Here is a 21,913-nt window from a genome sequence, read left to right on the forward strand (position 1 = left end):
AGTAGAGTAAATTAAATATAGCATAAACAATAATTATGATTATTGAACAATAATGGGTATAAACACAATTATTGTTATACCCAATACTACACTATCTGTAACCCACGGCGCGGCACCAGTGCCCAATACTGTCCATACATCGGGCCCGATTCACTTTCACACAAATAGTTAACATTTACTTCACTCCTAACTATACAAACTATACAAAGTCTACTTTCGGTTTGAGTGACAGCTTCTGAAACGCTGTACCCCATGTAATAAATAATATGCCCTCGAATTGAAAAGAAATGCCCCGCTCGTCCAGGATTTGAACCCGGGGCCTCCCCCACCCAAGCGGAATCATACCCCTAGACCAACGAACCACATGTTCTATCCAGTGCGTGTTTGTGTTGCATCCAATGTACAACATTGTAGTAAATAATAGGCAGTCGAATTCAAAGAAATGCCTAGATTATGTGCTCGAATTTAAAGAAATGTCCGGGCTCGTGTAAACTACATATATGATGGATAATATAATCATCAAATACTATTGGGTATAAACATTATGCATTGAATATTTCAGAGAACAAATATTAACTACTTTACGCTCCCGGGTGGGCTCGAACCACCAACCTTTCGGTTAACAGCCGAACGCGCTAGCCAATTGCGCCACGGAGGCTCTTATCGCTTCTTGATAATAGTATGAGTAAATTATTTATAGCATGAACAATAATTATAATTATTGAACAATAATGAGTATAAACAACAATTATTCTTATACCCAATAAACTACACTAATCTGTAACCCACGGCGCAACCAGTGCCCAATACCTGTCCATACATCGCGCTCGATTCACTTCACACACAAATAGTTAACATTTACTTCACTCCTATAAACTATACAAACTATACAAAGTCTACTTTCGGTTTGAGTGACAGCCTCTGAAACGCTGTACCCCCATGTAATAAATAATATGTGCTTTGAACCCGGGACCTCCCGCAGCCTAAGCGGAAATCATACCCCTAGACCAACTTTTGGATTTGCCACTTACGTTTAATATCTAAGCCGAAATCATAACCCTAGACCAACATGCCACGGGTTTTATCCAGTGCATGTTTGTGTTCGAACCAATGTACAACATTGTTGTAAATAATATGTTCTCGATCCAATATACAATACTGTAGTAAATAATATGTGCTCGAATTTAAAGAAATGTCCGGGCTCGTGCAAATTATATATATGATGAATAATATAATCATCAAATACTATTGGGTATAAACAATATGCATTGAATATTCCAGTGTATAAACAGTAACTACTTTACGCCCCCGGGTGGGCTCGAACCACCAACCTTTCGGTTAACAGCCGAACGCGCTAGCCAATTGCGCCACGGAGGCTCTTATCGCGCTGTTGATAATAGTAGGAGTAAATTATATATAGCATAAACAATAATTATAATTATTGAACAATAATGGGTATGAATAACAATTATTGTACGCCCCCGGGTGGGTTCAATCCACCAACCTTTCGGTTAAACTTTAAATATTACTAATGAAAAGGCGTTTGTTTGTTACTTAATTAATAACCTATATTTACATTTAATAATCACTTATCCTAAAACATTGCTTATTCTAACATGGAACTTATATCTACACTAATCTGTAACCCATGCTGCATCCAATGTACAACATTGTAGTAAATAATATGTGCTCGAATTTAAAGAAAAGTCAGGGCTTGTCCGGAATTTGAACCCGGGACCTCCCGCACCCTAAGCGGAAATCATACTCCTAGACCAACGAGCCACGCGGTATACTCAATAAACACATTTTACATATGATTTGCCACTTACGTTTATTATCTAAGCCAAAATCATACCCCTAGACCAACGAGCCACGGGTTCTATCCAGTGCGTGATTGTGTTGGAACCAATGTACAACATTGTTGTAAATAATATGTTCTCGATCCAATATACAATACTGTAGTAAATAATATGTGCTCGAATTTAAAGAAATGTCCGGGCTCGTGTAAACTACATATATGATGAATAATATAACCATCAACTACTATTGTGTATAAACAATATGCATTGAATATTCCAGAGTATAAATAATAACTACTTTACGCCCCCGGTGGGCTCGAACCACCAACCTTTCGGTTAACATCCGAATATTCACATTTAATAATAACTTATCCTAAAACATTGCTTATTATAACATGGAACTTATATCTACACTAATCTGTAACCCATGTTGCATCCAATGTACAACATTGTAGTAAATAATATGTGCTCGAATTTAAAGAAAAGTCCGGGCTCGTCCGGGATTTGAACCCGGGACCTCTTGCACTTTAGCGGAAATCATACTCCTAGACCAACGAGCCACGCGGTATATTCAATAAACACCAATTGTAGTAAATAATAGGCACTCGAATTTAAAGAAATATCAGGGCTCGTCCGGGATTTGGACCCGGGACCTTCCGCACCCAAAGCGGGAATCATACCCCTAGACCAACGAGCCACGGGTCGTACCCACTGCGTTTTTGTGTTGCATCCAATGTACAACATGCCACGGGTTCTAGTCACTAAACACATTTTACACATGATTTACCACTTACGTTTTATATCTAAGCCGAAATCATAACCCTAGAAAAACAAGCCACGGGTTTTATCCAGTGCATGTTAGTGTTGGAACCAATGCAGAACATTGTTGTAAATAATATGTTCTCGATCCAATATACAATACTGTAGTAAATAATATGTGCTCGAATTTAAAGAAATGTCCAGGCTCGTGCAAATTATATATATATATATATTAATTGTTTAATATAAACAAAACAGCACTCAGATTTGTTTAACACAACTTTATTTTATGATTACAGACGTTTCGAGACCATGGTGTGTCTCATCTTCAGTGTAATTTCAAAAACAGTTACTTATATACTACACATTCTTTAATACTTTATTTAAATTTCATTTAATTTTTGATATACAAAAAACACCAACTATTCCTTGCAATGCTTGACACAGTACTAAAGAAACATATAACACTTACAGAAATATTCTAAACAAATTTGAAGTACTTTCTAGATGAAGACAGAGAGGGTATCATTATAATGTAAACAAAAGGAGTGCTATCGCATACAAAAATCGATAAAAATGAAAAAACAAATTAATTTATTGAAAAGAATAAGATAAATGAAAAAATTTATAAATTATTAATGATGTTTATATAAGTGTCATGTAAAATATTTGTGTCGGTTCTTAGATTTATGCTATTGTTAGTCCGAACTATTGACATTGATTCTGCCATGCTCCGTTTAAATAAGTCTTTCTCATGGAATAAAATTTGGGGATTGTCAAAATCAAACTTATGGTTGTTGATATTAGCATGATCCACAAGTGTACTTTTAAATTTTTTGTTATCTATTTTTTCACATTGTAATTCATGTTGCCTGAGTCTCTTTTCTAAGTTCTGGCAGGTCTGGCCAATATAAGAGCAATTACAATCCAAACAATTTACTTTATAAACTATATCTTTCTTTTTTGTTAATGGAGTTTCATCTTTAATTTTGGAATATAAAAATTTTAATTGTTTTAATGGAGAAAAAGTAATACGAATATTGTGTTTTTTGAAAAGTCTTTTTGATAATTGGTTAAAATTATTGTCAAGATATGGAAAATTAATGAAAAAAGTTTTTTCAGGAACACTTGTTTTGCCAGGCTCTTCCGGTTTCTTATCAAAAGGTTCAAGTAATTTTGCGACTCTATTTTTAATAATTGGACAAATTAACTTATATGGAAAATTATTGCCAAGTAGGATCGTTTTAACTAATTTTATGTTTGTATCATAAAACAGGGGATCAGATAATAAAATAGCGTGATCTACAAGATTTAGAATGGTAGAAATTTTTATATTGAGAGGAACATGCGAATTAAAATTAATGTATCTCCCGGACCAACTATCTTTTCTGTACCAGTCTGTATAACATACACCGCCTCTATTAATGAGTTTTACGTCAAGAAAATGTAACGTCGAATCATTTTCAAGTTCCTGAGTGAATTGTAAAAAAGAATTGTACTCATTGAATTTGTTGAAAACATTATCTATATCTTTTTTATTAAGTAATATTAATGTGTCATCGACATATCTGAAATAAACCATAGGTTTGGAAGGTAAAGAATTTAAGACATGATTTTCCAAATCTTGTAATACTAAATCCGCCAAAACAGGACTTAATGGGCTGCCCATTGGACAACCTCTCTTCATCGTATAATATTTTTTATTAAAAGTGAAATATGATGCTTTTAAAAGTAATTCTATTCCTGAAATAAAAATTTCCATCGGTAAACAAGTGAATTCAACTATTTGCATCCATCTTTTCTTTATAGCTGTAATAATTAGATAATGCGGAAGATTATTAAATAAATTAATGACGTCAAGACTCATAAAGGAACAATCAGGAGGAATTACTTTATGTTTTATATGTTCTATTAACTGGAAAGAGTTATTTAAACGGTATGGAGAATCTATGGTGACATTCTTTAAAATATCTGAAAAATATTTTGCTAAAAGTAGTATGGCGAATCAATGTAGGAAACAATTGGTCTAAATGGGCAATTAGGTTTATGGATCTTTGGAAGGCAATAGAATTTTGGGGTTAAAGGATGTTGTACTTTTAACTTTAATGATATGGTATTATTAATATGTCCCTTTTTCTCTAATAAATTTATAAATTTAAAAACCTGTCTATGGTGATAGTTGTTCGGATCCGATGCCAATTCTTCATATAGAGATTCATTACTGAGAATTTTCTTTGCTTCTTTATCATATTCCTCTTTTAACAAAACCACTGAAATGTTTCCTTTATCTGCCTTACACACTAATAATTGTTTGTTATCTTGAAGAAATTTTTTTGTAGCTATGATGTCCCGGTAGATGTAAGATGTATCATTCTTGCACTGTACTTTGTTTTTGTGAGTTTTTTGAAATGTTGTAAATTGTTTCATTAACATAAATCTTATCCGTTCGATTTCTTTTCCTTCTGGATCTTTGATTAATTTAAGGCCGGCTTCTAGGCTGCTAATAACTTTAATTGAATCATTGAATGTTAAAATTTTTAGTTGGATTGAAAACTTTGGACCTAGAGCCAATATATATTTTATATTATCTGGTATATGAGTATCCGTTTTGTTTATAACCCATTTGTTCCAATCTAAACCTGTATTGATAATCGGATGTGCTTTGTCTCTTAGCTCTATTACTTTCTTAAGTTTGTTGCATTGTTTGTTCTTTATCTGATCAAAAGTTTTTGGTATTTCTTTTGTTCTAGAAAAATAAATTTATCGAATTCTAATTCTTCTAATGAGTCCTGTGTCACACGTTTGGATATTATTAAATTATTATTTAATCGATTGATTTCTTTTGCACTGTCTGCAATTTCATATTTCAAAATTTTATTCTGAAGGATCAATAGACTGTTATTTAGTTTTTGTATGTTATTGTAATTTTTATTTTTGAATGTTAAATTGTTGGTGATAAAATTAGGTAAAACATTTTCGTGCTTGCATTTAATTAAGAAATTCCTTTTGTTAGTAGTCTTCGCTAATGCATTGTATATCAAAAATTAAATGAAATTTAAATAAAGTATTAAAGAATGTGTAGTATATAAGTAACTGTTTTTGAAATTACACTGAAGATGAGACACACCATGGTCTCGAAACGTCTGTAATCATAAAATAAAGTTGTGTTAAACAAATCTGAGTGCTGTTTTGTTCATATTAAACAATTAATATTCGTTCCACTCATATCATAAAATTCTATAATATATATATATATATATATATATATATATATATATATATATATTGTGGGGATATCAAGCAGGCTGGTTTTGATTTGAAAAAAAAAACAAGGGGACATGTCATGTATATTTTTAATATCGAAATATTTTTACAGTTAATAAATTTATATTTTTTTATTATGTTGGGAGTTTCTAATTTAGTATATTGTCATAATCATTACAACTCCCACATTGGTGACTCACGACGATGGAGATGAAGATAAAGGAGTTTTATTTTTCGAGGATTTAAGAATTTGACGCAGCACCATAGTCACTGGTCTTCAGAGACGACCTATAAGGTACGTCCAGTCCAATCCATCATAGTTAACGCACTTACTATCTGGATCAGACTTCCGAGGTTACTCATTTGGTATACCCAGACCTCAGTGTCTATTGCTGACAGAATAAATAATTTGGAGCCTGAACTTTTCATTGGAATGCAATTCAACCTCTCTTTCTCTGTTAACTCAACAAATCGTCTTATAATGCTACCTCCCATTATCGGTGACAACGACGAGTCAAAACAAAATTTGACATAATTTATTGGATTCCACAATTCTGGACTCTTATGTCAAAGAAACCAATGATCCTGATTTGGATAAAGAGCCAACTTCTTCCTCTGATCGGAACTCATCAGATACGAATGCAACGCTTGCAGAAATGGAAACTGTACCCATAAATTATGCATTCTAAACATTAAGTAATTCTGATATAACTAATACCAATTAGATCGAGGCTGAATCTTAGAAGTTCACCGACATCGAGGTACAGGAAATTTTCCACATGTTTTTTTTTAGTCAGAACCTTATGCAGAATATGGAGTTGATGCTGACGAAACATGTCAATTTGTAATTGACCAGTATTACAACACTGGACTGCTATAATCTGCTTTCCCACCACATTTTTATAACGTGTTTCCCTGTATTTTCTTTTTAAACTGTGAGATCAACACTGGGCAGGGAGTGTGTGGGGATATCAAGCAGGCTGGTTTTGATTTGAAAAAAAAAACAAGGGGACATGTCATGTATATTTTTAATATCAAAATATTTTTACAGTTAATAAATTTATATTTTTTTATTATGTTGGGAGTTTCTAATTTAGTATATTGTCATAATCATTACAACTCCCACATATATATATATATATATATATATATGATGAATAATATAATCATCAAATACTATTGGGTATAAACAATATGCATTGAATATTCCAGAGTATGAACAGTAACTAATTTACGCCCCCAGGTGGGCTCGAGCCACCAACCTTTCGGTTAACAGCCGAACGCGCTAGCCAATTGCATATTACATATGATTTGCCACGGGTTTTATCCAGTGCATGTTTGTGTTGGAACCAATGTAGAACATTGTTGTAAATAATATGTTCTCGATCCAATATACAATACTCTAGTAAATAATATGTGCTCGAATTTAAAAAAATGTCCGGGCTCGTGTAAACTACATATATGATGAATAATATAATCATCAAATACTATTGGGTATAAACAATATGCATTGAATATTCCAGAGTACAAATAATAACTACTTTACGCTCCCGGGTGGACTCGAACCACCAACTTTTCGGTTAACAGACGAACGCGCTAGCCAATTGCGCCACGGAGGCTCTTATCGCTTCTTGATAATAGTATGAGTAAATTATTTATAGCATGAACAATAATTATAATTATTGAACAATAATGAGTATAAACAACAATTATTCTTATACCCAATAAACTACACTAATCTGTAACCCACGGCGCAACCAGTGCCCAATACCTGTCCATACATCGCGCTCGATTCACTTCACACACAAATAGTTAACATTTACTTTACTCCTATAAACTACACAAACTATACAAAGTCTACTTTCGGTTTGAGTGGCAGCCTCTGAAACGCTGTACCCCCATGTAATAAATAATATGTGCTCGAATTTAAAGAAACGTCCGGCCTCGTCCGGGATTTGAATTCGGGACCTCCCGCACCCTAAGCGGAAATCACACCCCTAGACCAATGAGCCACGCGGTATACTCAATAAACACATTTTACACATGATTTTCACATCTCAATAAACACATTTTACACACGATTTGCCCACTGCGTGTTTGTGTTGGATCCAATGTACAACATTGTAGTAAATAATACGCACTCGTATTTAAAGAAATACCCGGGCTCGCCCGGGATTTGAACCCGGGACCTCCCGCACCCAAAGCGGGAATCATACTCCTAAACCAACGCGCCACGGAGGCTCTTATCGCGCTGTTGATAATAGTAGGAGTAAATTATATATAGCATAACCAATAATTATAATTATTGAACAATAATGGGTATGAATAACAATTATTGTAAGCCTCCGGGTAGGTTCAATCCACCAACCTTTCGGTTAAACTTTAAATATTACTAATGAAAAGGCGTTTGTTCGTTACTTAATTAACTAACCTATATTTACATTTAATAATCACTTATCCTAAAACATTGCTTATTCTAACATGGAACTTATATCTACACTAATCTGTAACCCATGCTGCATCCAATGTACAACATTGTAGTAAATAATATGTGCTCGAATTTAAAGAAAAGTTCGGGCTCGTCCGGAGTTTAAACCCGGGACCTCCCGCACCCTAAGCGGAAATCATACTCCTAGACCAACGAGCCACGCGGTATACTCAATAAACACATTTTACATATGATTTGCCACTTACGTTTATTATCTAAGCCAAAATCATACCCCTAGACCAACGAGCCACGGGTTCTATCCAGTGCGTGATTGTGTTGGATCCAATGTACAACATTGTAGTAAATAATATGTTCTCGATCCAATATACAATACTGTAGTAAATAATATGTGCTCGAATTTAAAGAAATGTCCGGGCTCGTGCAAATTATATATATGATGAATAATATAATCATCAAATATTATTGAGTATAAACAATATGTATAAACAGTAACTACTTTACGCCCCCGGGTGGGCTCGAACCACCAACGCTTCTTGATAATAGTAGGAGTAAATTATATATAGCATAAACAATAATTATGATTATTGAACAATAATGGGTATAAACAACAATTATTGTTATACCCAATAAACTACACTAATCTGTAACCCACGGCGCAACCAGTGCCCAATACCTGTCCATACATCGGGCCCGATTCACTTCACACACAAATAGTTAACATTTACTTCACTCCTAAACTATACAAACTATACAAAGTCTACTTTCGGTTTGAGTGACAGCTTCTGAAACGCTGTACCCCCATGTAATAAATAATATGCCCTCGAATTGAAAGAAATGCCCGCGCTCGTCCAGGATTTGAACCCGGGACCTCCCCCACCCAAAGCGGAAATCATACCCCTAGACCAACTTTCGGATTTACCACTTACGTTTAATATCTAAGCCGAAATCATAACCCTAGACCAACAAGCCACGGGTTTTATCCAGTTGCATGTTTGTGTTGGAACCAATGTACAACATTGTTGTAAATAATATATTCTCCATCCAATATACAATACTGTAGTAAATAATATGTGCTCGAATTTAAAGAAATGTCCGGGCTCGTGCATATTATATATGATGAATAATATAATCATCAAATACTATTGGGTATAAACAATATGCATTGAATATTCCAGTGTATAAACAGTAACTACTTTACGCCCCCGGGTGGGCTCGAACCACCAATGTTTCGGTTAACAGCCAAACGCGCTAGCCAACTGCGCCACGGAGGCTCTTATCGCGCTGTTGATAATAGTAGGAGTAAATTATATATAGCATAAACAATAATTATAATTTTACACATAAACAATAAACACATTTTACACATGAATTGCCACTTACGTTTAAAATCTTAGCCGAAATCATAACCCTAGACCAACAAGCCACGGGTTTTATCCAGTGCATGTTTGTTTTGGAACCAATGTACAACATTGTTGTAAATAATATGCTCTCGATCCAATATACAATACTGTAGTAAATAATATGTGCTCGAATTTAAATAATATAATCATCAAATACTATTGGGTATAAAGAATATGCATTGAATATTCCGGAGTATAAATAATAACTACTTTACGCCCCCGGGTGGTCTCGAACCACCAACCTTTCGGTTAACAGCCGAACGCGCTCTTATCGCTTCTTGATAATAGTAGGAGTAAATTATATATAGCATAAACAATAATTATAATTATTGAACAATAATGGGTATAAACTCACGGTATAAACACGGTATAAATATGTGCTCGGATTCAAAGAAACGTCCGGCCTCGTCCGGGATTTGAACCCGGGACCTCCCGCACCCTAAGCGGAAATCACACCCCTAGACCAACGAGCCACGCGGTATACTTAATAAACACATTTTACACATGATTTTCACATCTCAATAAACACATTTTACACATGATTTGCCCACTGCGTGTTTGTATTGGATCCAATGTACAACATTGTAGTAAATAATACGCACTCGTATTTAAAGAAATATCCGGGCTCGCCCGGGATTAAAACCCGGGACCTCCCGCACCCAAAGCGGGAATCATACTCCTAGACTACATTCATTTTCTAGTTTACTTATTTCTTATTAAATATTTCAAAATGGTTGTTACACGGAGCCAAGTGCCAAGTCAGTCCTTAGATACAAGTGTCTCAGTTTTGGACGACTCAATTGATTTAAATTCTACTGTTCTTTGCTCAAATTGTTTTCATTTACAATCTCTTGTTCACGAAAGAGATATTAAAATTTATAGGCTGATAAAAGAATTGTCTGAGGTTAAGTTAGGGAACCAGACTCTTCAGCTCAGGATTACTGGTGTTAGTTTCGTATTAGGGAATATGAGCTCTTGAGGTTCAGTTTTCAAAGAGTCGTCCACATTTTCACGTTCTTTTTCAAAACTCTGTAATGAGTTATCTGGTTTAATAAAAAAAACGGAACATAGATTTGAAACAGCTTAGGGATGAATTTACCAAATTAAGGTCCAAAGCAAAGCACCTCGAGCAACGCGTTAATAATGATTTGTTAGGTTCTATTAAGAACAGTAAAATTTTGTTCCTTTCCGATAGCCACGGCAGAGGGTGGTCAGAATGCTAGAGAGAATTGCTTGGACGAAAATTTGATATATTCAGCATAGTCAAGCCGGGGGCCGGATTTGCTGGCGTGGTTGGGGATATCGAGAGTCTGGTATCTGACTTTGGTCCGAGTGACCATGTTGTTGTTCTGGCTGGAACGAATGACGATTCGTCCAATTACGCTATTTGTAGCGCTTTGGAAAAGGCTCGTCGTTCATGTCAAAAGACAAACCTTTGTTTGATGACAATTCCATACAGATACGACGACGTGCGTTGCAACGGGCTGATTTCCGATGCCAATTGCTGGATCAACCGAGACTACGGTCAAGGAAAGTTCAGTAATCTTCGGGTTCTTGATGTCAACAGGCATGTTGGTTTATCCGATTACACCAGGCATGGCTTACATTTTCTTTTCAACGGGAAAAGAAAATTATGTAGGGTTTTAGCTAACGAGTTGTTGAGTGTCAAGGCTGTGGCGGGAATGAAACCTTCGGTTTCTAATTCCTTTCGTGCCTAAAGTTGTTAACAAATATGCAATTATTTTTCAAAACATACAAAAACTATCCAATAAACTTAATCAATTAGAAGTAGTTATAGATAATTATAAACCCCAAATATTATGTTTTGCTGAACACTGGTTAAATAAGTCGGATCTTGAATTAATTAAAATTAAAGGCTATAATTTATCTTCTGATTTCTGTCGAACTCAATATGGCCACGGAGGTGTGTGCATTTTTGTAAGTGATTTCATTCGTTCTAAACCCGTTTATACTAATACTCTTCAAGTAGAAAAACTTTTTGAATATTGTGCTGTTGAAATTAATCTCTCAAATGACGTCGTGTGTCTTATATGCGTTTATCGATCACCTGACCAGAATGTTGATATGTTCATCTCCTGATGTACGAATTGATTCATAACCTTTTTGATAAATATTCCAAAATCATTGTTTGCGGCGATTTTAATATACACTTTGATAAGCAATCAAAGTCATTCATTGAATTCAATTTGAATATGCAGTCTTTTGGTTTAACTCGTACTATACATGAACCTACTCGTTTTTCGCATCAATCTTCTTCTTGCATTGATAATTTCTTCACCAATTTAAAAGACTTTGATTCGCGTGTTATAAATACCACTCTTTCAGACCATCGAGGCATAATATTAAATTTTTGTAATTTTTCAACTTCTAAATCTACCTTTATCTTACACAAACGTTACTTTGATGAATCAAATAAATTGATTTTCAAATGTCTTTTGGAAAAGGAATCATGGACCTTGCTTAACAAGTCCAAAGACTCAAATATAATGTTCGACAACTTTATTTCTACATTTCTACTACTTCAATCAAGCTTTTCCTCTCATTAAGAAAACCGTTTGCCCAAAAAATAATACTTCAACTCCTTGGCTAACTAAAGGGTTGAGAATTTCACTTAAAAGATTAGCATTTCTTAAGAGATTATCGGTACATAATGATAACATGGCTTTTATAATTTATTTTTTGAAATATAGGGCAACTTTAAATGATCTAATCAATTTAGCGAAGATCAAATTCAACGAAAACTTGATTTTTAATTCAGCAAATAAACAGAAAACAATTTGGTCCTTAATTAACTCGGAAATCAACACGAAAACTAAATCTTCACAGATTGATTGTCTTACAATTAACGGCGACAAGATTATTGATAAGGTAGTCATATCTAATAAATTTAATCACTTTTTTGTCACCGAAGCGTCCAAATTAATAAGCGCAATCAACTCGATCACCACTAGTTCGACTAAATCTTTATCCGCGCGAAATAATTCTACATTCGTTCTTTATCCTGTAAATTTAGAAGAACTAAAACAAACCTTTCTATCAATAAAAGTTACTAGTTCAGCGGGTCCGGATCAGATACCCAGTCTTATTCTTAAAGAATTCTATCTCTTTTTCACAGACAAATTTATGTTATGTTTAAATAAATGCTTTTATGAAGGAATATTTCCATACCACCTCAAGCATTCAAAGATTTTTCCACTTCATAAGAAAAATAATAAAGACGATATAAATAATTACCGTCCCATTTCCCTCTTGAACTCTTTCGATAAAATAATTGAAAAAATCTTGCATACTAGATTAACGTCTTTTCTCAATAAATATAATATTTTGTTCAAGAATCAGCATGGTTTCCGAAAGAACCATTCTACTTCCCACTCAATTTATAATTTAGTTCATAACATCATTGACTCCTTCGAAGAAGCCACATATTGTACTGCGATATTTTGCGATCTGTCCAAAGCTTTTGATAGTATTTCTCATCAAAGACTTCTTGACAAATTAGAAAATTGTGGTATTCGCGGACGTTCGCTCAAACTATTTGAATTTACCTGTCTAATCGAACACAAAGCGTTTACTTAATTAACGATCACGAGCAAATAATTTCGGATAAATTGACAAGTTCATTGGGCGTGCCCCAAGGATCAATTTTAGGGCCTCTCTTATTTCTCATATATATTAATGATTTACCTCATTGTACATATATTTGTGATTTTATTCTTTTTGCGGATGATACCAGCGTTATCATCAAGGCCAAATCTCTTAATGAATTACAACATAAATTAAGCGTGGTTATGTCAGAAATAACGAAATGGTTTTGTGAAACCCAAACTTGGTTTAAATTGCTTACTTTCAGTTTATTATAGCAACTTTTATTCTCACGTTTCATACGGCATTCAATTCTGGGGTTTTTCATATTTAAAATATTATATTTAAGCTTCAGAAAAGAGCTATTCGAATAATTTTTTCCTTGCCCAGTAAAGCCTCCTGCAGACCCATATTTAAAAAATACAATATTCTAACTGTCCCATGCATTTTTCTGCTGGTAACATTAACTTTTATCAAAAACAATTCGAAACTTTTTTATATGGCTTCGTCCTCCTCAAATTACAACACTAGACACAAACTTATTAAGGCGCGTACATATAAATTAGTCAGCTCTTTCAATACGATCGACGGTCTAGGTATTCAGCTTATGAATAAACTTCCACTCAATATCCAAAACTTAGACTGCAAAAAATTTCATGCTTCCCTAGTTAAACTTTTTAAAGAATTAGCTTTTTATGACATTACTGAATTTTCTCAATTTGATTTCAATAACTATTTTCTTGCATAATCCTTATCCTGTATCTATGTAGTCTGACCATTTGATCGCCTGTACAACCATATATTTTTTTTTCATTTTTTTATTGCTATTTTATTAATATAATTTTTTTAAATGAGTATAACTTTCAAACTTGTGCAAGAATTTTGAGCTCGACTGGTGGTCAAATAGACTTTAATATGATGAACTTGATGATGAACATTGTACTTAATGTTCGAATGCTTTTTTTTTCAGCTCTTTTTTTTCAGAAGCGAAATTCGTGCAGCTACTATGATTATTATAAAATTACTATTCTTTTAATATTAACTATGAATAAGCTTGACAAGAGCCTGAAATAATATCTATTATTATTGATTACGAATAAATGAAATGCTTATGAATAAATAAATAAAAAATAAATAAATGTCCGGGCTCGTCCGGGATTTGAACCCGGGACCTCCGGCACCATAAGCGGAAATCGTACCCCTAGACCAACGAGCCACGGGTTATACTCAATAAACACATTTTACATATGATTCGCCACTTACATTTATTATCTAAGCCAAAATCATACCCCTTGACCAACGAGCCACGGGTTCTATCTATATAGGGGTATGATTTTGGCTTAGATAATGAACGCAAGTGGCAAATCATATGTAAAATGTGTTTATTGAGTATACCGCGTGGCTCGTTGGTCTAGGAGTATAATTTCCGCTTAGGGTGCGGAAGGTCCGGGTTCAAATTCCGGACGAGCCCGGACTTTTCTTTAAATTCGAGCACATATTATTTACTACAATGTTGTACATTGGATGCAGAATGGGTTACAGATTAGTGTAGATATAAATTCCATGTTAGAATAAGCAATGTTTTAGGATAAGTGATTATTAAATGTAAATATAGGTTAGTTAATTAAGTAACGAACAAACGCCTTTTCATTAGTAATATTTAAAGTTTAACCGAAAGGTTGGTGGATTGAACCTACCCGGAGGCGTACAATAATTGTTATTCATACCCATTATTGTTCAATAATTATAATTATTGGTTATGCTATATATAATTTACGCCTACTATTATCAACAGCGCGATAAGAGCCTCCGTGGCGCGTTGGTCTAGGAGTATGATTCCCGCTTTGGGTGCGGGAGGTCCCGGGTTTAAATCCCGGGCGAGCCCGGATTTTTCTTTAAATACGAGTGCGTATTATTTACTACAATGTTGTACATTGGATCCAACACAAACACGCAGTGGGCAAATCATGTGTAAAATAATATGTGCTCGAATTTAAAGAAATGTCCGGGCACGAGCTATAATAAACTACATATATGATGAATAATATGATCATCAAATACTATTGGGTATAAACAATATGCATTGAATATTCCAGAGTATAAATAATAACTACTTTATGCCTTCGGGAGGGCTCGAACCAATTGCGCCACGGAGGCTTTTATCGCTTCTTGATAATAGTAGGAGTAAATTATATATAGCATGAACAATAATTATAATTATTGAACAATAATGGGTATAAACAACAATTATTCTTATACCCAATAAACTACACTAATCTGTAACCCACGCGGTATACTCAATAAACACATTTTACATATGATTTGCCACTTACGTTTATTATCTAAGCCAAAATCATACCCCTAGACCAACGAGCCACGGGTTATATCCAGTGCGTGTTTGTGTTGCATCCAATGTACAACATTGTAGTAAATAATATGTTCTCGATCCAATATACAATACTGTAGTAAATAATATGTGCTCGAATTTAAAGAAATGTCCGGGCTCGTGCAAATTATATATATGATGAATAATATAACCATCAACTACTATTGGGTATAAACAATATGCATTGAATATTCCAGAGTATAAATAATAACTACTTTACGCCCCCGGGTGGGCTCGAACCACCAACCTTTCGGTTAACATCCGAATATTCACATTTAATAATAACTTATCCTAAAACATTGCTTATTCTAACATGGAACTTATATCTACACTAATCTGTAACCCATGTTGCATCCAATGTACAACATTGTAGTAAATAATATGTGCTCGAATTTAAAGAAAAGTCCGGGCTCGTCCGGGATTTGAACCCGGGACCTCTTGCACCCTAAGCGGAAATTATACTCCTAGACCAACGAGCCACGCGGTATATTCAATAAACACCAATTGTAGTAAATAATAGGCACTCGAATTTAAAGAAATATCAGGGCTCGTCCGGGATTTGAACCCGGGACCTTCCGCACCCAAAGCGGGAATCATACCCCTAGACCAACGAGCCACGGGTCGTACCCACTGCGTTTTTGTGTTGCATCCAATGTACAACATGCCACGGGTTCTAGCCACTAAACACATTTTACACATGATTTGCCACTTACGTTTTATATCTAAGCCGAAATCATAACCCTAGAAAAACAAGCCACGGGTTTTATCCAGTGCATGTTAGTGTTGGAACCAATGCAGAACATTGTTGTAAATAATATGTTCTCGATCCAATATACAATACTCTAGTAAATAATATGTGCTCGAATTTAAAAAAATGTCCGGGCTCGTGTAAACTACATATATGATGAATAATATAATCATCAAATACTATTGGGTATAAACAATATGCATTGAATATTCCAGAGTACAAATAATAACTACTTTACGCTCCCGGGTAGACTCGAACCACCAACTTTTCGGTTAACAGACGAACGCGCTAGCCAATTGCGCCACGGAGGCTCTTATCGCTTCTTGATAATAGTATGAGTAAATTATTTATAGCATGAACAATAATTATAATTATTGAACAATAATGAGTATAAACAACAATTATTCTTATACCCAATAAACTACACTAATCTGTAACCCACGGCGCAACCAGTGCCCAATACCTGTCCATACATCGCGCTCGATTCACTTCACACACAAATAGTTAACATTTACTTCACTCCTATAAACTATACAAACTATACAAAGTCTACTTTCGGTTTGAGTGACAGCCTCTGAAACGCTGTACCCCCATGTAATAAATAATATGTGCTCGAATTTAAAGAAAAGTCCGGACTCGTCCGGGATTTGAACCCGGGACCTCCCGCAGCCTAAGCGGAAATCATACCCCTAGACCAACTTTTGGATTTGCCACTTACGTTTAATATCTAAGCCGAAATCATAACCTAGACCAACATGCCACGGGTTTTATCCAGTGCATGTTTGTGTTCGAACCAATGTACAACATTGTTGTAAATAATATGTTCTCGATCCAATATACAATACTGTAGTAAATAATATGTGCTCGAATTTAAAGAAATGTCCGGGCTCGTGCAAATTATATATATGATGAATAATATAATCATCAAATACTATTGGGTATAAACAATATGCATTGAATATTCCCGTGTATAAACAGTAACTACTTTACGCCCCCGGGTGGGCTCGAACCACCAACCTTTCGGTTAACAGCCGAACGCGCTAGCCAATTGCGCCACGGAGGCTCTTATCGCGCTGTTGATAATAGTAGGAGTAAATTATATATAGCATAAACAATAATTATAATTATTGAACAATAATGGGTATGAATAACAATTATTGTACGCCCCCGGGTGGGTTCAATCCACCAACCTTTCGGTTAAACTTTAAATATTACTAATGAAAAGGCGTTTGTTTGTTACTTAATTAAATAACCTATATTTACATTTAATAATCACTTATCCTAAAACATTGCTTATTCTAACATGGAACTTATATCTACACTAATCTGTAACCCATGCTGCATCCAATGTACAACATTGTAGTAAATAATATGTGCTCGAATTTAAAGAAAAGTCAGGGCTTGTCCGGAATTTGAACCCGGGACCTCCCGCACCCTAAGCGGAAATCATACTCCTAGACCAACGAGCCACGCGGTATACTCAATAAACACATTTTACATATGATTTGCCACTTACGTTTATTATCTAAGCCAAAATCATACCCCTAGACCAACGAGCCACGGGTTCTATCCAGTGCGTGATTGTGTTGGAACCAATGTACAACATTGTTGTAAATAATATGTTCTCGATCCAATATACAATACTGTAGTAAATAATATGTGCTCGAATTTAAAGAAATGTCCGGGCTCGTGTAAACTACATATATGATGAATAATATAACCATCAACTATTATTGTGTATAAACAATATGCATTGAATATTCCAGAGTATAAATAATAACTACTTTACGCCCCCGGGTGGGCTCGAACCACCAACCTTTCGGTTAACATCCGAATATTCACATTTAATAATAACTTATCCTAAAACATTGCTTATTATAACATGGAACTTATATCTACACTAATCTGTAACCCATGTTGCATCCAATGTACAACATTGTAGTAAATAATATGTGCTCGAATTTAAAGAAAAGTCCGGGCTCGTCCGGGATTTGAACCCGGGACCTCTTGCACTTTAGCGGAAATCATACTCCTAGACCAACGAGCCACGCGGTATATTCAATAAACACCAATTGTAGTAAATAATAGGCACTCAAATTTAAAGAAATATCAGGGCTCGTCCGGGATTTGAACCCGGGACCTTCCGCACCCAAAGCGGGAATCATACCCCTAGACCAACGAGCCACGGGTCGTACCCACTGCGTTTTTGTGTTGCATCCAATGTACAACATGCCACGGGTTCTAGTCACTAAACACATTTTACACATGATTTACCACTTACGTTTTATATCTAAGCCGAAATCATAACCCTAGAAAAACAAGCCACGGGTTTTATCCAGTGCATGTTAGTGTTGGAACCAATGCAGAACATTGTTGTAAATAATATGTTCTCGATCCAATATACAATACTGTAGTAAATAATATGTGCTCGAATTTAAAGAAATGTCCAGGCTCGTGCAAATTATATATATATATATATATATATTGTTTAATATAAACAAAACAGCACTCAGATTTGTTTAACACAACTTTATTTTATGATTACAGACGTTTCGAGACCATGGTGTGTCTCATCTTCAGTGTAATTTCAAAAACAGTTACTTATATACTACACATTCTTTAATACTTTATTTAAATTTCATTTAATTTTTGATATACAAAAAACACCAACTATTCCTTGCAATGCTTGACACAGTACTAAAGAAACATATAACACTTACAGAAATATTCTAAACAAATTTAAAGTACTTTCTAGATGGAGACAGAGAGGGTATCATTATAATGTAAACAAAATGAGTGCTATCGCATACAAAAATCGATAAAATGAAAAAACAAATTAATTTATTGAAAAGAATAAGATAAATGAAAAATTTATAAATTATTAATGATGTTTATATAAGTGTCATGTAAAATATTTGTGTCGGTTCTTAGATTTATGCTATTGTTAGTCCGAACTATTGACATTGATTCTGCCATGCTCCGTTTAAATAAGTCTTTCTCATGGAATAAAATTTGGGGATTGTCAAAATCAAACTTATGGTTGTTGATATTAGCATGATCCACAAGTGTACTTTTAAATTTTTTGTTATCTATTTTTTCACATTGTAATTCATGTTGCCTGAGTCTCTTTTCTAAGTTCTGGCAGGTCTGGCCAATATAAGAGCAATTACAATCCAAACAATTTACTTTATAAACTATATCTTTCTTTTTTGTTAATGGAGTTTCATCTTTAATTTTGGAATATAAAAATTTTAATTGTTTTAATGGAGAAAAAGTAATACGAATATTGTGTTTTTTGAAAAGTCTTTTTGATAATTGGTTAAAATTATTGTCAAGATATGGAAAATTAATGAAAAAAGTTTTTTCAGGAACACTTGTTTTGCCAGGCTCTTCCGGTTTCTTATCAAAAGGTTCAAGTAATTTTGCGACTCTATTTTAATAATTGGACAAATTAACTTATATGGAAAATTATTGCCAAGTAGGATCGTTTTAACTAATTTTATGTTTGTATCATAAAAACAGGGGATCAGATAATAAAATAGCGTGATCTACAAGATTTAGAATGGTAGAAATTTTTATATTGAGAGGAACATGCGAATTAAAATTAATGTATCTCCCGGACCAACTATCTTTTCTGTACCAGTCTGTATAACATACACCGCCTCTATTAATGAGTTTTACGTCAAGAAAATGTAACGTCGAATCATTTTCAAGTTCCTGAGTGAATTGTAAAAAAGAATTGTACTCATTGAATTTGTTGAAAACATTATCTATATCTTTTTTATTAAGTAATATTAATGTGTCATCGACATATCTGAAATAAACCATAGGTTTGGAAGGTAAAGAATTTAAGACATGATTTTCCAAATCTTGTAATACTAAATCCGCCAAAACAGGACTTAATGGGCTGCCCATTGGACAACCTCTCTTCATCGTATAATATTTTTTATTAAAAGTGAAATATGATGCTTTTAAAAGTAATTCTATTCCTGAAATAAAAATTTCCATCGGTAAACAAGTGAATTCAACTATTTGCATCCATCTTTTCTTTATAGCTGTAATAATTAGATAATGCGGAAGATTATTAAATAAATTAATGACGTCAAGACTCATAAAGGAACAATCAGGAGGAATTACTTTATGTTTTATATGTTCTATTAACTGGAAAGAGTTATTTAAACGGTATGGAGAATCTATGGTGACATTCTTTAAAATATCTGAAAAATATTTTGCTGCTAAAAGTAGTATGGCGAATCAATGTAGGAAACAATTGGTCTAAATGGGCAATTAGGTTTATGGATCTTTGGAAGGCAATAGAATTTTGGGGTTAAAGGATGTTGTACTTTTAACTTTAATGATATGGTATTATTAATATGTCCCTTTTTCTCTAATAAATTTATAAATTTAAAAACCTGTCTATGGTGATAGTTGTTCGGATCCGATGCCAATTCTTCATATAGAGATTCATTACTGAGAATTTTCTTTGCTTCTTTATCATATTCCTCTTTTAACAAAACCACTGAAATGTTTCCTTTATCTGCCTTACACACTAATAATTGTTTGTTATCTTGAAGAAATTTTTTTGTAGCTATGATGTCCCGGTAGATGTAAGATGTATCATTCTTGCACTGTACTTTGTTTTTGTGAGTTTTTTGAAATGTTGTAAATTGTTTCATTAACATAAATCTTATCCGTTCGATTTCTTTTCCTTCTAGATCTTTGATTAATTTAAGGCCGGCTTCTAGGCTGCTAATAACTTTAATTGAATCATTGAATGTTAAATTTTTTGTTGGATTGAAAACTTTGGACCTAGAGCCAATATATATTTTATATTATCTGGTATATGAGTATCCGTTTTGTTTATAACCCATTTGTTCCAATCTAAACCTGTATTGATAATCGGATGTGCTTTGTCTCTTAGCTCTATTAGTTTCTTAAGTTTGTTGCATTGTTTGTTCTTTATCTGATCAAAAAGTTTTTGGTATTTCTTTTGTTCTAGAAAAATAAATTTATCGAATTCTAATTCTTCTAATGAGTCCTGTGTCACACGTTTGGATATTATTAAATTATTATTTAATCGATTGATTTCTTTTGCACTGTCTGCAATTTCATATTTCAAAATTTTATTCTGAAGGATCAATAGACTGTTATTTAGTTTTTGTATGTTATTGTAATTTTTATTTTTGAATGTTAAATTGTTGGTGATAAAATTAGGTAAAACATTTTCGTGCTTGCATTTAATTAGAAATTCCTTTTGTTAGTAGTCTTCGCTAATGCATTGTATATCAAAAATTAAATGAAATTTAAATAAAGTATTAAAAGAATGTGTAGTATATATAAGTAACTGTTTTTGAAATTACACTGAAGATGAGACACACCATGGTCTCGAAACGTCTGTAATCATAAATAAAGTTGTGTTAACAAATCTGAGTGCTGTTTTGTTCATATTAAACAATTAATTTCGTTCCACTCATATCATAAAATTCTATAATATATATATATATA

The 21,913-nt window shown here is 33.8% G+C and overlaps 8 non-coding genes across 8 annotated transcripts; all 8 read right to left on the reverse strand.

Moving 5' to 3' along the window:
* Window positions 1-584: 584 nt before the first annotated feature.
* Trnan-guu lies at window positions 585-658 on the reverse strand. The gene has a single exon. It is a non-coding gene; the product is annotated as a tRNA-Asn (tRNA).
* Window positions 659-1,303: 645 nt separating this feature from the next.
* On the reverse strand, window positions 1,304-1,377 carry Trnan-guu. Its single transcript has one exon. It is a non-coding gene; the product is annotated as a tRNA-Asn (tRNA).
* Window positions 1,378-2,424: 1,047 nt separating this feature from the next.
* Trnap-ugg lies at window positions 2,425-2,496 on the reverse strand. The gene has a single exon. It is a non-coding gene; the product is annotated as a tRNA-Pro (tRNA).
* Window positions 2,497-10,072: 7,576 nt separating this feature from the next.
* Trnap-agg lies at window positions 10,073-10,144 on the reverse strand. The gene has a single exon. It is a non-coding gene; the product is annotated as a tRNA-Pro (tRNA).
* Window positions 10,145-14,418: 4,274 nt separating this feature from the next.
* On the reverse strand, window positions 14,419-14,490 carry Trnah-aug. Its single transcript has one exon. It is a non-coding gene; the product is annotated as a tRNA-His (tRNA).
* A 1,714-nt stretch (window positions 14,491-16,204) lies between these two features.
* Trnap-ugg lies at window positions 16,205-16,276 on the reverse strand. Its single transcript has one exon. It is a non-coding gene; the product is annotated as a tRNA-Pro (tRNA).
* Window positions 16,277-17,397: 1,121 nt separating this feature from the next.
* Window positions 17,398-17,471, reverse strand: Trnan-guu. Its single transcript has one exon. It is a non-coding gene; the product is annotated as a tRNA-Asn (tRNA).
* Window positions 17,472-18,520: 1,049 nt separating this feature from the next.
* Trnap-ugg lies at window positions 18,521-18,592 on the reverse strand. Its single transcript has one exon. It is a non-coding gene; the product is annotated as a tRNA-Pro (tRNA).
* Window positions 18,593-21,913: the final 3,321 nt, after the last annotated feature.

Source organism: Ctenocephalides felis, unplaced genomic scaffold (assembly GCF_003426905.1).
Source record: "Ctenocephalides felis isolate EL2017-DRISC unplaced genomic scaffold, ASM342690v1 CF-g0.4_SCAFFOLD_03354, whole genome shotgun sequence".
NCBI lineage: Eukaryota > Metazoa > Arthropoda > Insecta > Siphonaptera > Pulicidae > Ctenocephalides > Ctenocephalides felis.